Raw genomic sequence first — 21,190 nt, forward strand, 5'->3', positions numbered from 1 at the left:
TGCAGACAGTAAAGTGGAAAATTTTCGCCGGGCGCGGTGGCTCAAGCCTGTAATCCCAGCACTTTGGGAGGCCGAGACGGGCGGATCACGAGGTCAGGAGATCGAGACCATCCTGGCTAACACGGTGAAACCCCGTCTCTACTAAAAATACAAAAAACTAGCCGGGCGAGGTGGCGGGCGCCTGTAGTCCCAGCTACTCCGGAGGCTGAGGCAGGAGAATGGCGTAAACCCGGGAGGCGGAGCTTGCAGTGAGCTGAGATCCGGCCACTGCAGTCCAGCCCGGGCTACAGAGCAAGACTCCGTCTCAAAAAAAAAAAAAAAAAAAAAAAAAAAAAAGTGGAAAATTTTCCTCTGGAAAACTTAACAGTCCCAATGGAAAAAAAAAATGACAGATACTAATAATTGGGGGGACACCAAAGAAATGACTCGCCAATTACTCCACAGTAAAGCCTATGCACACCGAACTTCTAATGGACTATTTACTGCCTCATACATAAATGAACAGACAAAGATTATCAGACATTGGAGGAAGGCCTCCAACATAAAAAACAGATCAGAACAAAACAGAGGAAGGAAAAAAACAACCTAAATGTCCAAGGAAAGAAAATGTCCAAGAAAAAACCAAGGGTTTTTTTTTTTTTTTTTTTTTTTGCAGTTGTTTTAAATTTATGCTTTTGAAGTATGATGTAATACTGTGTAAGAAAAATTTAAAAGCTATATATTCAGCATGTCTCAACTTTCTTTGAAATAAATATGAAAAACAGATCAATAGAGCAGAATAAAGAGTCCTAAAACACATCCATACAGTACAGTCTTCTAATTTAACAGACAGGCACCACTGTAATTCAGAAAAGAAAAGGTAGTCTTTCCAATAAATAGTGCTGGATTAATTGGATATCCTTGTGTTGGGAGAAATGACCCTTGATCTCCATGCTCATACATAAAAGAATCCACAATATATCACAGAAAAAAAAATCACAGCATATCATAGACTTACACAAAAGCTAAACTAATCAAGCTTTTGGAAGAAAGTATACCAAATATTCATGACTTTTGCAGTATTTATGTTATGACCCAGAAGCTCTATTCTTAGATATATATATATAGAAGTGAAACAAGTGTGTAAGTCCACCAAAAGACTTACACAAGAATGTTCAAAGCAGCTTTATTTATAATAGTCCCAAACAGAAAGCTATCCAAATGTTAATCAACAGCAGAACAGATAAATTATTATATATTTATGCAGTAGAAAGTGACCCCAAAACAATAAATAAAAGAACTATTATTATGTGAAACAACATGGATGAATCCCAGACACAATGGGTGAGCAAAAGAAGACAGACTCAACAGACTTCAATAATACTCTACTTAGTCTGTTTTGTGTTGCTATAAAGGACTATCTGAGGCTGGGTAATTTATAAATAAAAGAGGTTTATTTTGGCTCATGGTTCTGCTGACTGTACAAGAAGCATAGTGCTGGCATCTGTATCTGGTGAGGCTCTCAGGTAGCTTACAGTCATGGTGGAAGACAAAGGGTGAAGCAGGCACATCACATGATGAGAGTGGGGGAGGTCCCAGACTCTTTTAAACAACCAGATCTCACTTGACTAATAGAGTGAGAACTCACTCATTAGCATAAAGAGGACACCAAGCCATTCTTGAAGGATACACCCCCATGACCCAAACACCTCCCACCAACCCACCTCCAAAATTGGGGATCACATCCCAACATGAGATCTGGAGAGGACAAATATCCAAACCATATTATTCTGTTCCATTTATATGAGGTACAAGAAGAGCCAAAACAAATCTGTGGATACTGAAAAGAAAGATACCAAAATAAATCTATGAATACTGATGAGAAGATACAAGAGAACCTTCAGGAATGATGGAAACGTTCTATATCTGGAACTGAGTCATGTTTACATGAATACATATGAACGTATTGAGTTGTACATTAAGATTTTCAAACTTTATTGTAAGTTGTACAGTAACAGCAGACAGATATTTTGCTAGAAAAAAATATTTATTGTGGTTTTCCTTGGGTGCTGGAATTGTGGGCAATTTTTGTTACTTATACTCATCTGTATTTCTGAAAATTTCAAGAGAACCTATAGAGTCAGAAAAAAGATTAAGTTTTCTTAGTGCTTTCAGATATATATCCATTCTGCCTGCCAGTTTTTAATAGCTAGAATGCCACTTTAGCTGGGCTCAGTGGCTCATGGTTATAATGCCAGTGACTTGGGAGGCTGAGGCAGGGGAATCACTTGAGACCAAGAGTTCAAGACTAGCCTGGGTAGGGTAACATAGTGAAACCCTCTCCCCCCGCAAAAAAATTAGCAAGCTGTGGTGGTATACATAGTCCTAGCTGCTTGTGAGGCTGAGGTGGGAGGATCACTTCAGCCCAGGAGTCTGAGCTGCAGTGAGCTATGATCATGACACTACACTCTAGTCTGGGCAACAGAACAAGACCCTGTCTCTAAAAAAAAAAAAAAGTTAAAATTAACAAATATTTTTTAAAATGCTGCTTTAAACCTCCTATTCACTTCTGATATACCAATTTGCCTTCTCATTACTTACCTTCTTCTTGTTAACAATCTACTCAAAATCTGCTCTTCACTGCTTTTTAAGGTGATTTTTGTAGTTGCAATTTTTTTTTTTCCCCCACAAGACACTTTGGTTCTCAAAGGTCTTCAAATGTTTTCTTTCTGCTTCAAACCAAAAAGTCACTTGGTTGGGTACCAGACTTGGGGTAAAAATAACAAATTATTTTGGTTACATACAGACTTCTCTATCTTGGAACCCTTCTTATTATCAAAGCCTAAAGCCATGCTTATCCTTATGTCCTTCAATTTATCTTTCTTGTTAACTCATAAAATTAAAGTTTAAAAACAGGAGAGCAGGGCCAGGCACCATGGTTCACACCGGTAATCCCGGCACTTTGGGAGATCAAGGCAGGTGGATTGCTTGAGCCTGGGAGTTTGAGACCAGTGTGGGCAACATAGTGAGACTCTGTCTCTACAAAAAATAGGAAAATTAGCTGGGTGTGGTGGTGTACATCTGTAGTCCCAGCTACTTGGGGGAGGATGAGGTGAGAGAATCACTTGAGCCTGGGAGATTGAGGCTGAGGTGAGCCGTGATCATACCACGACACTTAAGCCTGGGAGACTGTGCAAGACCTTATCTCAAAAACAAAACAAAACAAGCAAACAAAAACTATGAGAGCAGATCTTACCCTAGAGACCTCAGTGTCTTTTTTTTTTTTTTAAACTCCCCATTAGCTGTTTTTTTAACAAGACCTTTGTAAATAGATCACTTTACATTCTAAGTCCCTCAATACGTCTTGACTCTCACATCTATAATTTTGGGTGCGGTTTGTTCAGGTAAAACAAACAAACAAACAAACAAAAAGTTTTAGAATTACTGAGCTGTTTGTTTGTCTGTTTATTTTTTGAGACAGAGTTTCACTTTGTCACCCAGGCTGGAGTGCAGTGGCGCAATCTCGGCTCACTACAACCTCCGCCTTCCGGGTTCAAGCAATTCTCCTTCTTCAGCTTCCAGAGCAGCTGGGATTACAGATGTGCACCACCATGCCTGGCTAATTTTTGTATTTTTAGTAGAGACGGGGTTTCACCATGTTGGCCAGGCTGGTCTTGAAATCCTGACCTCAGGTGATCCGTCTACCTCAGCCTCCCAAAGTGCTGGGATTACAGGTGTGAGCCACCACGCCTGGCCTAGAATTACTGAGTTTTATGCTGCCGTATCATCTCTGGTTTAGAGTTTTCATCAAATTTTGGCGTTTACGTGTTAGTTTATTCCATTCACACAGCCATTTGTTCATCCATAAATACTTATGGGAGCATCAACTATTACCCAGTATTACTGGGTTCCAGGCGCTGTTGAGATAATGGTAAGCAAGAGACAGTTCCTATTCAGGGTATGACAGAGACAGACAATAACACCAGCAATTACAAAACCAAGCTAAGATAGAGGAAGCAGAGTGTACTGTAGGCTCAAAGTGGAGACAACTAATTACTCAGGGAAGTCAGAGAAAGATTTTAGAAGTGATGATCACATGACTAAGCATAAACAGAAATTCGTATTACTCCAAATTTCATACTCTGCAGAGACAACAATCTGTGCGATGTTTCAGAGAAAAAGCAGAGCACATTTGAGGAACTGACTAGGTTTTTATGCCTGAAGCACACTTCATAGGATGAGGCCAATGGGTCAGCTCATAAACAGTCTTGCTAAGAGCAGACTTCTAGGATTGCTGCATCTTCCTTTTCTATCGTTATTCTTTATTTCTTTTAAAAGGATTCATGTAACTTTATGTTTGTTTGTTGAATACTATTGACAAACTTAATAATTCACTTATTTCATGATGTTTATTAAGTACCTACTACATATCAGGTCTAGAGCTGGGGATAAGAGGTAAAGAACTATAGCTGGCTTGCTCCTCTCCTTCAGTACTGCTATTAATAAAAATAAAATTATCATTTCAATTTGTCTGCTATTGCATCAGATGGAATATGCTGGAAGTTTTCCAAATTTTAAGGATATGGTGAAGGTAGTTTGACAGAATAGACAAAACTTACTTTGGGAGGTCCAGAAGGCATTTACCTCAAAGTGCTATACAATTTACTAAAACTGAAGTACAAGTAGAAGCCCAAATGACTCCCCAATTGGGAGAGTCATACCACACATACTTGTGAATGTACAGTGAGCAGAGGTAAGAAATGATGGTCTCAAATCTTAAACCCAAGGCCAAAGTCACAAGAATAGGCATTCTAGAACTGTAGGCCTTCTCCTAGGAAGAACTTGCTCCTGATATGGACACTTTAACACAGGAGCCCCAGGGGGATAGCAATAGCAGGGATTTATATTTTTAAAGATGGTAGCAGTGCTCCCAGTAGCAGTGCAACACCAGGAGACCACTGATCGTTAGCATAACATAGACAAGATATTTCTTTTTACGACTTGCTCAGCATTTTAAACACATTTGCTAGGTATTGTCATTTCCTAAACTGCTCTTCTTTTAGGGACAGACTAGAGGAAGACAACCTGCAGTATTACTCCATTATTGTCCAAATACTGATTCTGGCCTCAACCTCCCAAATATTATTGGCCATCCCCTACCTCATTCACTATCTCTTGTTTGTCACAGAGTTTTACCAGGCCCTGAGCTATTCTCATATAGTCAATGAATGAATAAGTATTAGAACGTATCTTTTATATCAACATTTTGGCTGTGGCTTCAGAATAGCCCCTCTATGGAGTATAAAATCACACACAGCTCAGATATGGGACCTTTCGCCGAACAAGGGCATCAAAGTGCACATGGAAGGCAAAAACTAACAATGGATCATCTATCTCTGATAGATAGATGGCCTAGTGTGATGAAAAGGTTCAGAGACTATCTTATTTTCCTCTCTCACAAAAAATATCTGATATAAAAACCACACACTGCTTTTATAACTGAGTTCATATGAAGCTAAAAATCTACAAACTATTTAGTAACATGGTTTGCTAATGCCATTCAGATAATTGCTTTAAGCCACTATCCCCAACATTAAGATAACACAAAGATGTAAGTATTCTCAACTTGTCCTGATAGATTAGGAACAGCAAATTCTGAAAAGTCATACCATACCTACATTAATTATCCATAGTTCAGAATTATTAGAAAATATGACTATAGTCAATCTTGTCTCCCTCCAATATTAAAGTTGGTAGGTACATTTTAGCATTCTTCCAGACTTAGAGATTTTCTGAGGGAATCCAGAGAAGTTCGCTTCAACAGAGGATAACATATCATCTGCTAAAACCTTTTTTCATAAAGCTTTCTGTAAAGAACCTCTGGTTGGATTCAGGGCTTGGTGCTCTGTAAAATATAACATTTATAAACAGCCCTGGGAAAAAATACATTACTACCTGAAAATATCAACAACTAAAATGACCTACCCTTAGCCACCAGGTATTGGTGTCCCATTCCTCCCTAATGTTTAGAGGGGACAGCCTTTCTTTTTATAGAGGGTCTATCCTTTTTTCTTATAAACTTTTTAATAAAGACATATTTTTAAGTAAAACCCCAAATAAATAAATAAAAACACCCTATCCTTTGAACGAGCAATTCTACCTTTAGGAATTTATCTTACAGATATATACTAGTGCCAGCCAGTAGGAAAAAAAAACCCCAACTTTATACACATGCATATATATTAAATATAATGTTCATCAATATGGGAATGGTTAAATAAACCATGGTATTTCCAATCCATGGAACTGCTGCTATACGACCCTTCAGAAGAATAAGTTAGAACTACCTGTGCTGATATGAAAAAGTACCAACATGGTGGGAAAAAAGCAAATTGAAACACAGTGCATTCTATTACCCCATTTGGATTTAAAAATAAACTTCTATTTCTAAACCTGAATAGATCACACAGTTACACTAATGAATACAATTATTGATTAAACTGTACATTTATATTATACATACTTTTTAATACATATGTTATATTTAACAATGAAAGTTAAAACCCTTGCTAATCATCTTTAGGTAAAGTCATCATGTATGGTCCTCCGCAAAAGCCAGAGGACTGCCTAGATGCAGTACTCCCCTCTGCATTCAGCTTATGGAAGGGTCCCCACAGGTGAGCCTCAGTCCCTTGTCTAATGGATCCTGGCATTGTCAGCAAACCCTGATTATAATACCTTCCCCACATTGCTGGGACCTCCATATGGGAGAGGAGTACATCTAGCCTCACCCAACCACTCAGTTCAGGGACTCTGGTCAGTACCCCACCAACACTGCTATCTGAAAGCCAGTGGAGAAATGAAGGTTGGCTTCTCCTCAGAAAAATAGGGTATGGATCTCTGAATTACATCTAGTCACTGGGACATATATGACAGCATTATAATTGGAACTTCAAATAGGCAACCCTCAAAGTGCGAATGGAGAGAAAATGGGGCCCAGCAAGAGAGAGGCTCAAAAGAGAGGGCAGCATTGAACAGAAGGGAAAGGAAAAGGAAAGAAAGCCGTTAACACAGAAAGTGACTTGGGGAATTGAAAGGAGAGGTTAGGGCATGGAGAGAGAGAGAGAAGGGAAAAACTCTGCCCCCTGCCAAGTTGAGAGGACACACTAGAAAGGGACAGGTCCATCCCTCCCAACAAGCCTGATAAGGCCACTTCCCAGGCCAGGTCCCCTGCCAGCCTGGCCCCTGAAAGACAGGCTCTGCCCGCCTCCTCCCAGAGCATTAGATTAGGCTTTGTGGGAAAGTTGGAATCTTGATGGTTTAGAAAGAGGCCCCTACAGCTTAATGTGCTGGCAATTTAACTAAGCACTCCTGGTTCCTGATGAAATACCAAGCCAGACCGGCTTTGCTCCATCATGAAAGCACGCTCTCCTGACCCTCTGAGGGAGCAGCAGCTCAGTCAGCACTGCGGGGTGGCTCTTAATGGACAACAGTGAATTTCACATCAAACCAGGAAGTATCACTTGTACCTATCATGTGCTGCACCCTAAGAGACCATACAACCCAGGGCAGCTCACCCTCCCCCTTTCTTCTGTTTTCATAGGATTCTTAAAGGAATAGGCTTTACAGACAACGAAGATAGGAGAAAAAAAAAATTCTAGATGATAGCTTCAGTTTCTATCATTAGCAACATCCACAAACAGTTCTCTACATGTGAAAGGAACTCAAAGTAGTTTGGGTTATTGATTAGTTTTAAAAAAAATAGCATCCCTCCTGCCCCCCAAGAAACATTTGAGTTTCCCAGGAGCATCTGAGTTTTCTAAGAGCACACTGGCACAGAAAGAACAATGTAACACAGCATCAATGAAGCCACACCCCTGGCAGAGGGCCTAGAATTTAACATAGTATCCAGCCTCACCACCACTCGCTCAGACCTTTTTTGGGCAAACTTCAGATCAAAACATCAGTGGTTTCATATTGCAGTTACCTCTTGTTACCTCCTAGATTCTTCATTCTGTGGCCTTCCTAGTATCATAGAGCTACACAAGTTTTAGGAGAAAGACAGGATTGAAGCGGCCCTCTCTGAGGGCCTGCCTATTCCAAACCATCCTACCACCCATCTATTGCTGCCAGAAAAACTCACTATTAGTGAGTCATATCTTTGGGTAAAGGCCGTATTGCCCCAAGTGGGATATGTGCAACTTGGGGAACATGGACAAACAACTTCAATAGTTTATACCTTCTATTTGTGACAGGTGATATAGTAGTTATCAGTTTAAGGCAATGATATTGTTTCCCTTTTAAACAAATTTTAAGGTTTTAAAAAATGGGTCAACTTTAAGAAAAATGTTAAACAACAGTACAGATGACATAAAGATACAACAAAAATCATGTAGAGGAACACAAATGAAGTGTGAAAAACACTAGGGTTTCCACTTTCAAGGCCCTCCCTTTAAATACAACTACCTGGCCGAAGGTGATGTCACACACTTTGGGAAGCTGAGGCAGGAGGATCCCTTCAGGCTAGGACTTTGAGAACAGCCTAGTCAACATAGCAAGACCTAGTCAGCATAGCAAAAAATACAGACGGGGGTCCTGCTATGTTGCAGTGGCAGTGGCCCCCGTGGCTCTTGCAGGTGCAGCAGCTCATGCAGCAGTATTGCTTGAGCTCAGGAGTTCGAGACCAGCCTGGGCAACATAGTGAGACTCCCATCCTATAAAATAAAAATAAAAAATTAACCAGGCACAGTGGCACGTGCCTGTAGTCCTAGCTATTCAGGAGACTGAGGTGGGAAGATCGTTTGAGCCCAGGAGTTTGAGCCTGCACTGAGCTATGATCATGCCATGCACTCTAGGCTGGCAGACTATCTCTAAATCAAAATAATAATCAGTAAATAAATACAATTATTCCTCATTAGTTTCTCACATAGCCACCACCAGACATTAAAGGTCACCAAAAATTCAACAAAGTTAGCAGAGCCAGAAGGGTGCAGAAACTGTAATCAAAGATTAGACTGGCTTTAGAGAGGGTGGTGTTGGGGAGGGAAGGCTGTTAGTGGGGAAGAGGCGGAAGGGCAAAATCTGGAGTGTCCAGGAAGTTAGTGGCAGCAGGAAAGCACTAAGTATTTGACTTAACAATAAGGGCTCACGGAACAGGCACATTCTTACAAATGTCCCTCTCTTCACACACTTTCTCCCCAACTGATTCTGCCCAAGATTCTGAAACTGAAACTGACCGGTAAAGTACTGCATGCAGCATTAAACGTTTAATGTGGCAGAAGTCTAGCACCATTTCCCAGGTCTTCCTCTCCCCAAATGTCTTTGTAGTTCAACTGTTTCCCATCCCTACTTTTCTCTGAATAAGCAGCATGCCTAGATAGTTTTCAGTTATGATGGTTTCTGAGCCAATGCTCTTGAGACTGGCTAATAATTCTTTAGCACAAATAATCAGGAAACTAGTGACAGGCACCTCTGAATAAGGCATTTACTCTTCAGTGAGTAAATCAGGTAGATCAAACCCTTCTCCCACCATGACCATCAATATTCTCCCTTAAACCATTTAATGAAACGAGTTCAGAAAAATATAAATCATCTGTTGTTTTTGGCAAAGTCATACCACAAGCTTGCTGCCCACAGAGAACGGATTCAAATCACTTGTCTCCTTTGCTTTAGATGTGAGGACCTACCCAGTTTCCAAGATCTGGCTTTGAGGCCTAAATCAATAATAATATTCCACATACATCTCCTAAAAGCTACAAAGGAATCATTCCAAGCTCACTTCCTTTTGAAGATTCCTTTGTGTAGTGCCCAAAGTGGTGTGAACCTTTTTGGTTGTAAAGTGGGAGGGTCAGCTTGTGTTCAATTCCCTTGCTTTATACTGCTGCTGTTTAATTGCTGACTCCCATTTTATAGCCAAGCCAATTAGTAGCCTTGGCCAAGCCTGAGAAGCTTGGAAGCCTGAAACATGGCACTCAGCTAAGCCTACAGAAAACAGAAAGCCTTTTCTGTCAGAATTTCCCTCATGAGAGAGAGCTTGACCTGGCCAACAAATGTCAGAAGTCTAAAAGATGGATGTTGTAGTTCAGTACGTAGTGTCCCTGGGCACATCAGCAAACACTTGAATCCTACTACATTGAGTGACAGGACCGGCGGCCTGACACAGGTGAGGGAAATTTTAAAAGATGACTATTTCACTCCTCATCCAATTTAGTGAGCAATATTACTCCCTTTCATCTTTGACCGGCTTAATAACTAACTCCTTTGAGGGCTGTGACACTTTCTGATAATACTCTTGCTGTTAAAAAGGACGCTGGGTCAAAGGCTGCCAGTCCCACAGCCTTCTGTGTTACTGATTTACTCCAGGCACTCCAAAAAAAAAAAAAAAACAAGACCAGTTTAACAGAGAATAAAAGAAAGAAAAAAGAGTGAGGCTGGACACGGTGACTCACATCTGTAATCCCAGCACTTTGGGAGGCTGAGGCGGATGGATCACCTGAGGTCAGGAGTTCAAGACCAGCCTGGTCAACATGGTGAAATCCCGTCTCTACTAAAAATACAAAAAATTAGCCGAGTGTGGTAGTGCATGCCTGTAGTCCCAGCTACTCAGGAGGCTGAGGCATGAGAATCGTTTGAACCTGTGAGGCAGAGGTTGCAGTGAGCTGAGATCGTGCCATTGCACTCCGGCCTGGGAGACAGAGCAAGACTCTGTCTCAAAAGAAAAAAAAAAAAAAAGAAAAAGAAAAGAAAGAAAAAAAAGAGAGTGAACAATCTGATCTTTACTATTTATATATGAAATACAAACAGGAATTTAGTTAGCCTCAGGCTTCCAGATTTTTATTTTTATTTTTGAGACAGAGTCTCCCTCTGTCTCCCAGGCTGGAGTGCAGTGGCATGATCTTGGCTCATTGCAACCTCTGCCTCCTGGGTTCAAGCAATTCTTGTGCCTCAGCCTCCCAACTTAGCTGGGATTACAGGCGTACACTACCACGCCCAGCTAGTTTTTGTAATTTTAGTAGAAACAGGGTTTCACCATGTTGGCCAGGCTGGTCTCGAACTCCTGGCCTCAAGCAATCCACCCACCTCGGCCTCTCAAAGTGCTGAGATTACAGGTGTGGGCCACTGTGCCCAGCTATTTTTTTTTTTTTTTTTAAGCGACAAGGTCTCATTCTGTCTTCCAGGCTAGAGTGTGGTGGCGTGACCATAGTTCATTGCAGCCTCAAACTCCTGGGCTCCAGCGATCCTCCTGCCTCAGCCTCCTGAGTAGCTAGGATTACAGGCACATACCACATGCCCAGCTAATTAAAAAAATTTTTTTTGTAGCAATGGGGGTCTCCTTGTGTTGTTCAGGCTGGTCTTGAACTCCTGGGCTCAAGCGATCCTCTTGCCTCAGCGTCCCACAGTGCTAGGATTACCGCACCGGGCCTCAGATCTTGATTATAGGCTGATTAATAACCAAGCCCATAAAGCCCCAGGAAAAACAAAGCAAAACAAAAAAACAAAAAAATAAAACCAGCAAAAAGGCCAGGCATGGTGGCTCATGCCTATAATCCCAGCGCTTTGGGAGGCTGAGGCAGGCAGATCGCTTGAGCCCAGGAGTTGGAGGTAAGCCTGGGCAATATGGCAAAGCTCCAACTCTACAAAAAAACACAAAAAATTAGCTAGGTGTGGTGGTGCAGGCCTGTAGTCCCAGCTACTCAGGAGACTGAGGCAGGAGGATGGCTTGAGCCCAGGAGGCAGAGGTTGCAGTGGGCTGAGATCACACCACTGCACTCCAGCCCGGGCAACAGAGCCAGACTCTGTTTCAAAAAAATTTTAAAAACCAAACAAGCAAAAAGGCCTTAGATAGCCAGGTATGGTCGCCTGTAGTCCCAGCTACTCACAGGGTTGAGGTGGGAGGATCACTTGAACCCAGGAATTATAGACCAACCTGGGCAACACAGCAAGCCCTGTTTCTGGAAAAAAAAAAAAAAGAAAAAGGAAGGCCTTGAATAAGGCTTTCCCAAAAATTTAGCACTTCAAACTCTTTTAAAAAGCTTTTGGCCCGGCGCAGTGGCTCAAGCCTGTAATCCCAGCACTTTGGGAGGCCGAGACGGGCAGATCACGAGGTCAGGAGATCGAGACCATCCTGGCTAACTCGGTGAAACCCCGTCTCTACTAAAAAATACAAAAAATAAGCCGGGCGAGGTGGCGGGCGCCTGTAGTCCCAGCTACTCGGGAGGCTGAGGCAGGAGAATGGCGTAAACCCGGGAGGCAGAGCTTGCAGTAAGCTGAGATCCGGCCACTGCACTCCAGCCTGGGCGACAGAGCGAGACTCTGTCTCAAAAAAAAAAAAAAAAAAAACTTTTATCACATCTCAAAATATACCATTCATCCAAGAAGTAAAATATTCTGCCTTGGAGGAGCTCAAATTTCATATAAGCCTCTCATTAATTCTCCTCGGTACCTCTGTGAGGAGGTACTGACCCGCATTCAAGGTCAAAGAAAGTTTCTGTGCCAAGAAAGGAGTGCCCTGATCAAGGCCTTAGTTGACTAAAGGTGAGCTCAAAATGCTCCAGCCCATATCCCAGCCCTGCCTTTCACCTCAGCCCAGTTCCCCTCAAGAAAGAGCGTTTCTGTTAAAGCCCAGCCCTGTTGTTTATTATAGCTTGTATTTAGGGAAACACACTAACATTTGTTTCCTGACAGTAAAGTCTTAAGTTCTCTACCAATGGGAAAACTTACGGGGGTGGCAGGGGTGAATGAAAGCGGAAAATTTCCAAAAACTTTTGGCCTACTTAACTGCCCTGACAGCACATAGTTATTTTGTTTGGGAAAGGAGGGGGTGGACTGTTTCTTTCCAAAGGAATCACAATTAGTTGGTCACCTCAAATATTATCAAAGAGATCTGGAAAATAGTTACTTTTCTAAATTTTTTAATGTGGTCAAGACATCTGAATATTACAGGCTCCTGCAAAGCCCCTTAAAAATCACTATCATAATCTCTACCACTCAGCAAGAACACAGGGAGAGAAAACTACTCTGGCCTTTTACACACTTCGGGGCTTCTTTTACAGAGAATGACTTCACTGATCTGATTGGAAGTCCCGTTTCCCCAGGTCTCACCCTGGATTTGTCCTCCTTTGAGTGCTGCACTGGTTTCTATATTTACGCACAAACCAGCTGTGGCCATTTTCCTTCACAATTTCCAAACCTGCCTTTTACTGTACAGGATCCCTGGAGGTCCAATTCTGTTTTCTGGAGTCAAAGAAATACAAAATAAATTTCACTACCTCCTAGAAAACAGACGCTGGTAAGTTTCAATATAAAATAGAGAGTTCTTGAACCCAGGAGGCAAAGGTTGCAGTGAGCCGAGATCTCAACACTGCACTCCAGCCTGGGCGACAGAGCAAGACCCTGTCTCAAAAATAAACAAATAAATAAAATAAAATAGACAGCTGTGTATTTTTTTGGTCATAGCACCAATAAATTTCAGGGCTGGGAAAAATCATAACTTACCAAAGCATTCTTTTTCATATAACCAAAATATATTTTTCCTGTTGCTCATGAAATTAAGACAAAATGGCTAACAGGCAGCCTTACACTGAGAAACTCAAAGCTGGTAGGAAAGGACTAGAGATTTTTTTTTTTTTTTGAGACAGTCTCGCTCTGTTGCCCAGGCTGGAGTGCAGTGGCGCAGTCTCGGCTCACTGCCCGCTCTGCCTCCCGGGTTCACGCCATTCTCCTGCCTCAGCCTCCTGTGTAGCTGGGACTACAGGCGCCCGCCACCACGCCCGGCTTATTTTTTGTATTTTTAGTAGAGACGGGGTTTCACCGTGTTAGTCAGGATGGTCTCGATCTCCTGACCTCGTGATCCGCCCGCTTTGGCCTCCCAAGGTGCTGGGATTACAGGCGTGAGCCACCGCGCCCGGCCAGGACTAGAGATCTTTGATCTACAATTAATAAATAGTATGGGACTCCTTTCAGCTCACCCAGCGCCCCATATGAATGTTTTCAATGCTGGTTCTCCTTTAATAACTTCCCCCTATTAAATCTCTCACCAGTCATTTGGGGTTTGGATTTCACGTAGGTATAAGAGGTGTTTGTAAGACACTCTGAAACCTCTGAAGGGCAAAGTGTTGTGGACGCTATAACCTCCCTGCATACTGAGGGGGGCATAGCTCTCAACCAGTCATTAAATCCAGTCAAATGAGATACTCGAAAATGAGCTGCCCTTGGCTGGGTCCTTTCATAAGAAGGAATTCAGAAAAAAAAAAAAAAAAAAAAAATCAGCTAACATGATTACCCCACAAAGTTTACATGTATCATATTGTATAAATCTATAAATATGTACAATTATTTTTTGTTAAATTTTCAAAGATCTGCCAACAACGGCTGGAGAAGGCACCTGGCTGCCTGAGCCCCTACTCTTGTCGGTTACAAGTATTTCATAAGCAGGGTTCGAGGCATCCCATCAGAGAAGAGTGTTGTCACCTTTCTGCCGGAATGTCACACCAACTTCCTCAGTGTTGCCCTCACACCAACTTCCTCAGTATTCCCCCTACCCCAATCTAGCCAACGTTTCAATGGCTCCCCACAGCACACAGTGCCTCTCAGCTGGGCACTCAAGGGTGCTTTCCTAACCCTCACTAACCTAATTCTCCAAAGTTTTTTTCCCCCCAAAACAGCCCAGCAGACGGTCCAGTTAGTCCCCAAATCGTTTTTCCTCATGGTCTCCTTCCCCAGGGGTCCTCCCCTCCTTCTCTCCCCCCTGCAACCTCCACTGCTACCGGGAGATTAGTTCCCACCCGTCAGGACCCCGCTCAGATTTCACTTCCTCCAACAGGTCGGCTCAGATCCCAATCCACGGCTCTCAACAGCAGCCGGGATTCCTTTCCCCCGCAACGCCTTCTCTGAACACCCCGGCCTCCGAGGGCCGGCTTCGTGTCCCCTAGTTACTTCCAGTCACTAGTTACTTCCGCTCCGCTCCCACCCGCGGGACTCGCGACCGGCCCCCTGCCCCCGGCTGGCCCAGCTCGGAACACACAGAGCAGCGCTTCAGAAATCGCAGCCCAAGGCAAGGAAATCCAGAAGCCTCCCGCGGACGTCCCCCGGGACGGGGTGTGGCAAGCCCCGCTCCGAGCCCGCCGACTCCTCGTGAGACTAGAACCGCAGCGACGCGGAGCCCCTGTGAGTCTACCGCCGGGACGCGCGGCGCGGCGACCAGGAGCCTCAGAGTAGCCGCGGGGCGCCAGGAGGGATCCAGCTGGCGGCAGCCGTTTCCCTGCCTCCCTGCCCCTCCCCAGGGGCTGCGCGAACCCCTGCCTGAAACCGGCCCACCTGGGGGCCCGCCAGTTCTCAGGGCGCTCTCCCGGGAGCCCGGGTACGCGCACATCCCGGGACGCACCCTGTCCGCGCCTGATCCCCGCCCTGGTCCCAGCTGGGTCGGGCCAGGTTCGCCACACCTCACCTCTCCTCTCCACGAACCGACTGGATAACGGTCGGGTCTGGACCTGAAGAGCCCGGACCAGCCCGCAGTAGACTCGCCGCACCTGTCTGGGAGCGAGTGAGGAGCAGCCCGGCGCCTGACGTCACGGCCGCCCCCAGTGCCGCGAACCGGGAGTCACCTGATCACCCTGGCAACGCGCGCGGGGCGGGGCGAGGCGAGGCGGGCGTCACAGCACGAGCCCCGCCTCCAACTGCTCAGCCTCCAAGTGCCGCCGGAAGCGCTGTGCTGCAGTCGGCGCCACCGGGACGTGAGGTCGCTCCGTGGCTTCCCAACGCGGGCCTCCCAGCTGCGATGGATACTTGGAACTCCCCCAGGCGTCCCCCTCAGGTTGGATAGGTTCTCCGAGACTCCACCCGATACCCCAACTCCGCTAGTTCAGGCGTCTGGGAGGCAAGACCAGCGTCCATGTGGGACCCTGCTCAGTGCGTGGCATGAGGGGTTGGCAGTGGGCTGCTGCCTCCTCGTGTCTTGTTGGTCCAGACCCATCTTGGTTTGGAGGCTTACTTCCCGAGCTGTACCTCAGAGGAATGGGGCTGAGGCTTATAACTGGATTGCTCTCTGGCTACTTTTCCCCATAATCCTTGCAACATGTAGTCCCGCCAGTACTTTAGAGTGTAATGAGAGTTCATTCACAATAGGAGGGGGAAGGGGGACAGAACCTTCTGTCCTGAAGGTTTCCTTCTTCTATTCCAACAGGAAGAGAAGTTACCGAAAAGCTCCCAGAGCAAGGCCTAGAACAAGCTTGCAAGTCCTACTTGCAAACAAATTTTTATTTCTTATTTTAGAAATTGATTTTCTCTCCAGATTCCTCCCCTTGCTTGCTATTAGGTTGGTGCAAAAGTAATTGTGGTTTTTGCATTTTTTTAATGGCAAAAACAGCAATTACTTTTGCACCACTCTAATATAATGATATGCCTACAACCTTTGTTACTCTCTAGGCTTCCCAGATAGACCATCAGCTTCGAAATGAAAATTTAACATCCCCAGGAGGTCTCAGTGTGAGAGTCACTGCCTATTTCACACCTTCACTACTTGCTGACTTTCATCTCGGTTTTACTCTTCTCATCCCTGCACTGCCAAGAAGGTTTCATATATATTGAAACCTTCCCTCTCAGAGTGTAGGATCTTAGACCAAGAAATTAGTTTATAATCAACTTCTTGTAAGTATCTTTTAATGTCAGGCAATGGGCCATGGGCAGATTGATTGCGATGTGGTCCTCGAAGATCAAACGTGTATGGGTGGTATGTCTCACATTCAAGTACAACTTGTACTGTTTATTATGACTTAATCGTTGTATTTAAGTGGCACTTTTTTATTTCCATACTTAAAAAAATAAATGCATATAAGTGGGAAAGAAGACAGCTGTGAAAGGTAGAGAAGAATCATGGCTCTAGACAGAACTGTACTAATAGGAGAGAAGAGATTGAAAATGTGAGCCCAGCTCCCAAGGAGCACAGAAGCATGGTCAGGAGGTTTGGTGGGAACAGGACAGAGGCAGCCAGGCCTGAGGTGTTTGGCAGATCTGAGAAGGGCAGGCATAGAGGGTGAGGGGAGGAGTTGGGTCAGAATGAGGCTTGAGGGATTCAATGGAAGGTGAAAGTGCTGGGAAGGGAGGAGGGATTGGAAAGAAAGGAGAAGTCAGCAGTGGTTTGGGAAGGAGTTGCTGAAAGGGAAGGCAGGGTAAATAGAGACCCAGGAAAGGGTGCAAAGAGCATTAAGAGAAGGGAGGCTGAGAGTCTACAAAAGGGAGGACTGAGAGGGAGGAAGAAGCAGGTGGGAGACTCTGGGGCAGCAAACATCTCAGAAACAGGCAGTAGGTGGTGTCCTTCAGAGGCTGTTGGAGAGGAGCAGTATTGTCTCTTCACCTCTAAAGAGTGAAGGTCATCCATGCACACCCCAAACTATCTTTGGACCATCTGAGGGCAAGAGCCACCCTTTGCAGAGAACTAATGCAGAGGGAAGAGCAGAAATAGGCATGTCCATAACTACACCCTGATAGGACTCATCAAGACAGTCAGGCTTTTTGGCTGGACGGTTTTTCAGGCCTGTGGTACATGCCTCTGTGCCTCTAATCTGGGCAGGGCAAGGTGAGGATGAAGTGGAAGGTAGGGGTAATTCCCTTAGAAGGGAGGTGAGCTTCTCATGGCAGCTGGGTCATATGGAGGCTGTGCTGGGGGAGAAAAGATGCTAGGACACATTCTCAGTAAGGTCCCTGACCACTACTCCCCTTTTACTGAGTTGGTAGGGTGAGGGCATAACCATCGAAGGAAAAATAGAACATTCCTCACCCCCACCTCCATATCCACGCTGAGGAAAGTGTTAACACGTGGGTAAAAACTCAAAGAGTGTTGCTGACAGCATTCAAGAACAGAGATGAGGCCAAGGAACGCATCTCACATGGCTCTTTTCTATGATTTTGACCTCAGGTCCCAGGACTAAGCAGCAGGTCAGATGTAGAAGTTGCTGGAGTTTCATCAGGTTTCTTCACAACAGCAGTGTGGGTTTCCATTCCTGGAAATAAAAGAAAAATGTCAGGGTACAAGGTCCTGGCCAAGCATATTTGCTGTGAAAGTCCATTAGTCACAGAAGTTACAATGAATTTTCAGTATTTGTTCATTTGGGAGAACTGTCCAAGGACTGTGGAGGCAATGTGGAGGCAACGTGGTGCAGTGATTGGGAGCCTGTGTTCTGAGATTTATCCATTTTGTGAACTTGGCCAAGTTACTCAGCTTTTTTGAGTCTCTGCCTAATCTGTAAAATAGAGATGATAATATCTACCTCACAAGACTATCATAAACTTTAGGTGAATTCCAGGGCAAAGAAAGAGAACCCAGATTCATAAGGGTTTGTAAAGGGCCATTTTTTAAACCATTGTATTTAAACCAGAGAACAAGAACACTTGTTCTCTGAACAATTGGATGAAAGAATGTTTCTTGGATGCCTAATGTACTCTCAAGACTGATGGATACAGAAGGAGTATGTGCCCTGGCTTGGTCAGGCATCCGATTTCCGATGGGAAGATAAGACAGTGTGAGACCTTGCCAGGCTGCTGTGAAATTGAATAAACTATGTCATGTCCTTCCGTGCCCGCAGCGTTCATGGAAAGAGGGGCCATGCTAGCTGCATTGGCTAAGGTGGGATACATGAAAGGAAGGGTTTGGAGCAGAGCCTTGAAAGATAGGCAGGATTGGCCAGGCACGGTGGCTCACGCCTGTAATCCCAGCACTTTGGAAGGCCGGGTGGATCACTTGAGGTCAGGAGTTTGAGACCAGCCTAGCCAACATGGTGAAACCCCATCTCTACTAAAAGTACAAAAATTAGTTGGGCATTATGGCGCATGCCTGTAATCCCAGCTGCTCAGGAGGCTGAGGCAGAGGAATCACTGGAATCCAGGAGGCAGAGGTTGCAGTGAGCCAAGATTGTGCCACTGCACTCCAGCCTGGGCAACAGAGTGAGACTCCATCACAGAAAAACAAAACAAAACAAAAAAACAACAAAAACAAAAAAGATGGGATTTGGAGAGGTGGTAGGTGAAGAAAGCATTCTGGGTCAGGGCAGTGATCTGAGCACCTGGGGCAGGGGCTCAGTAAATATTTACTGGCTAGATGAATGAATGAATGAATGAGCAAAGATAATAATGAAATTATCAGCATAGTGTAAGATCAGCCATGCTTTGTTGAATGAATGGATGCATGATTAAACAAAAAAAGCAAAGACAATGAAATTAGATAATAGTGGGCATAGCTGTAAGACCAGCCTAACTGAACTGTGGAAATTGGGGAGTTGTGGGAAATAAGATAGAGATGGAGCCGACTGTGGGAGAGCTTTTGAGACAGTAGAATCTTCTGGGAGGAGCATGGAGTCTGGATCCAGAGGGACAGGATTGCATTTGGACTCCATCACCACATCTTGACCATGTGACTTTGAGTGAGTTACTTAATCTCTCTATGCATTGGTTTCCTCGTCCAAAAAATATAGGAATAAGATTGCTATCTGCTTTATAGTGTCATTTTGAAGATGAACTAAGAAACCTATGGAATATAAGCATGGTGCCTGGCCCATTGTAAATGCCTTAAACTTAGTTTTTATTATTAGCATTAGTTTACTATTAGTATTAGTATTAAAGACTGAGCAGATGAGAATATATTCAATATGAAAACTTAGGGAACCACTGAAGTTCCTTGAAGTGGGAAATGAGAATGGAATGCAGTGTTTGGGAAGAATCACTTGGCAGCTGTATTCAGGCTGGGTCAGAAGGCAATGGTGTAGCCCCAAAGGGTGAAGAAGGGCTGACCAGGGACTAGAAGCAGACCCTCCTGAAAATGAGAAAGCCTGTCCACTTGCTGGTACATGGCATGCACAGGCCCTCAGTAACCCTATCGAATGAAAGTCTACTGCACCAATTGAACAATATAATTGTGGAGCTCCCAGGTTCAATCGCAAATACTATCAGAATTCTTCCTCAGTCAAGTACAGAGAGATTTAAAGCATTGGAGAAGTTCACTAAGACTTGGCCTCTGGTTCATTTCAATTTCTCCTCCCCCAAGTAGCTGGGACTACAAGTGCACACCACCATGCCCAGCTAATTTGTGTGTGTGGAGGGGGTGTTTTTTTTTCTTTTTTTTTCTTTTTTTTTGTAGAGACAGGTTTCACCATGTTGCCCAGGCTTGTCTTGAACTCCTGGGCTCAAGTGATTTACCCACCTCAGCCTCTCAAAGTGCTGGGATTACAGGCATGAACCACTGCACCTGGCCCTTCTGGCTCTTCTTTGTCTGATCTATGTTTTCAAATTCCAATTTGCTAGTCAGGAATTTCTCCACTGCAAGTTCTGAAGCACTATTCAAATCAGCTTATAGAAAGAGGGAGAGATAATGTATTGGCTCATGAAGCCAAAAATTCAGGGATGAATCTGATTTTCAGGTATAGCTGGATCCAGGCATTCAAACACTGTCACCGGGATTCTCCCCTCTTTCTCTCTTTCTCAGCTCTTTTCTTTGCATGTCTTCATTCTCAGATAATCCCTCTGATGGTGTCAGAATTTCATTCTCACCATGAAAAGTCTCAGCAGACAAAAGGCTTTCTCTTTCCTAATAATACTAAGAAAAGCTCTAGAATGGAGCTTAGTTTTTATTTTTTAAATTTTTATTTATTTATTTATTTGAGACAGAGTCACGTTCTGTAACCCAGGCTGGAGTGCAGTGGCATGATATTGGCTCGCTGCAACCTCTGCCTCCCGGGTTCAAGCAATTCTCCTGCCTCAGTCTCCCAAGTAGGTGGGATTACAAGTGTACGCCAGCACGCCCGGGTAATTTTTTTGTATTTTTAGTAAAGACAGGGTTTCACCATGTTAGCCAGGCTAGACTTGAACTCCTGACCTCAAGTGATCCACCTGCCTTGGCCTCCCAAAGTGGTGGGATTACAGGTGTGAGTCACCTCTTGAATGTGTGGTGTTTCTCTTGAATGTGTGGCCGTGGCCAGGGGATGTAACACTTTGGCTGGTTCTATGTTCTCTTCTGGAGCTGGGGGTGAACTCAGCCTCCTCCAAATCCCACAGTTGAAAGTGTGGAAGAATGGCTTCCCAAGGAAAATTCAAGCTTAGTTACCAGAAGTAGGAGGAATGGATGCTGAGCAAACAAAAAACACAACTGACCCCTACAGGCCACCAATACTGAAACTACAAGCCTCCTGAAACCTCCTGAAAGCTCCTCCTATTGAAAGGTTCTGTA

At 44.2% G+C, this 21,190-nt stretch overlaps 1 protein-coding gene across 1 annotated transcript in view; it reads right to left on the reverse strand.

Annotated features, from left to right (window-relative positions):
* Positions 1–15,577, reverse strand: part of CYSTM1 (cysteine rich transmembrane module containing 1) — a 65,238-nt gene extending 49,661 nt beyond the window's left edge. The window contains exon 1 of the mRNA XM_008014652.3: positions 15,425–15,577. The gene's annotated coding sequence lies outside the window, so the exon portion shown is untranslated. The remainder of the gene's footprint in view (positions 1–15,424) is intronic.
* Between the last annotated feature and the right edge of the window lie 5,613 nt (positions 15,578–21,190).

This window comes from Chlorocebus sabaeus, chromosome 23 (assembly GCF_047675955.1).
Source record: "Chlorocebus sabaeus isolate Y175 chromosome 23, mChlSab1.0.hap1, whole genome shotgun sequence".
In the NCBI taxonomy this organism is placed as follows: domain Eukaryota; kingdom Metazoa; phylum Chordata; class Mammalia; order Primates; family Cercopithecidae; genus Chlorocebus; species Chlorocebus sabaeus.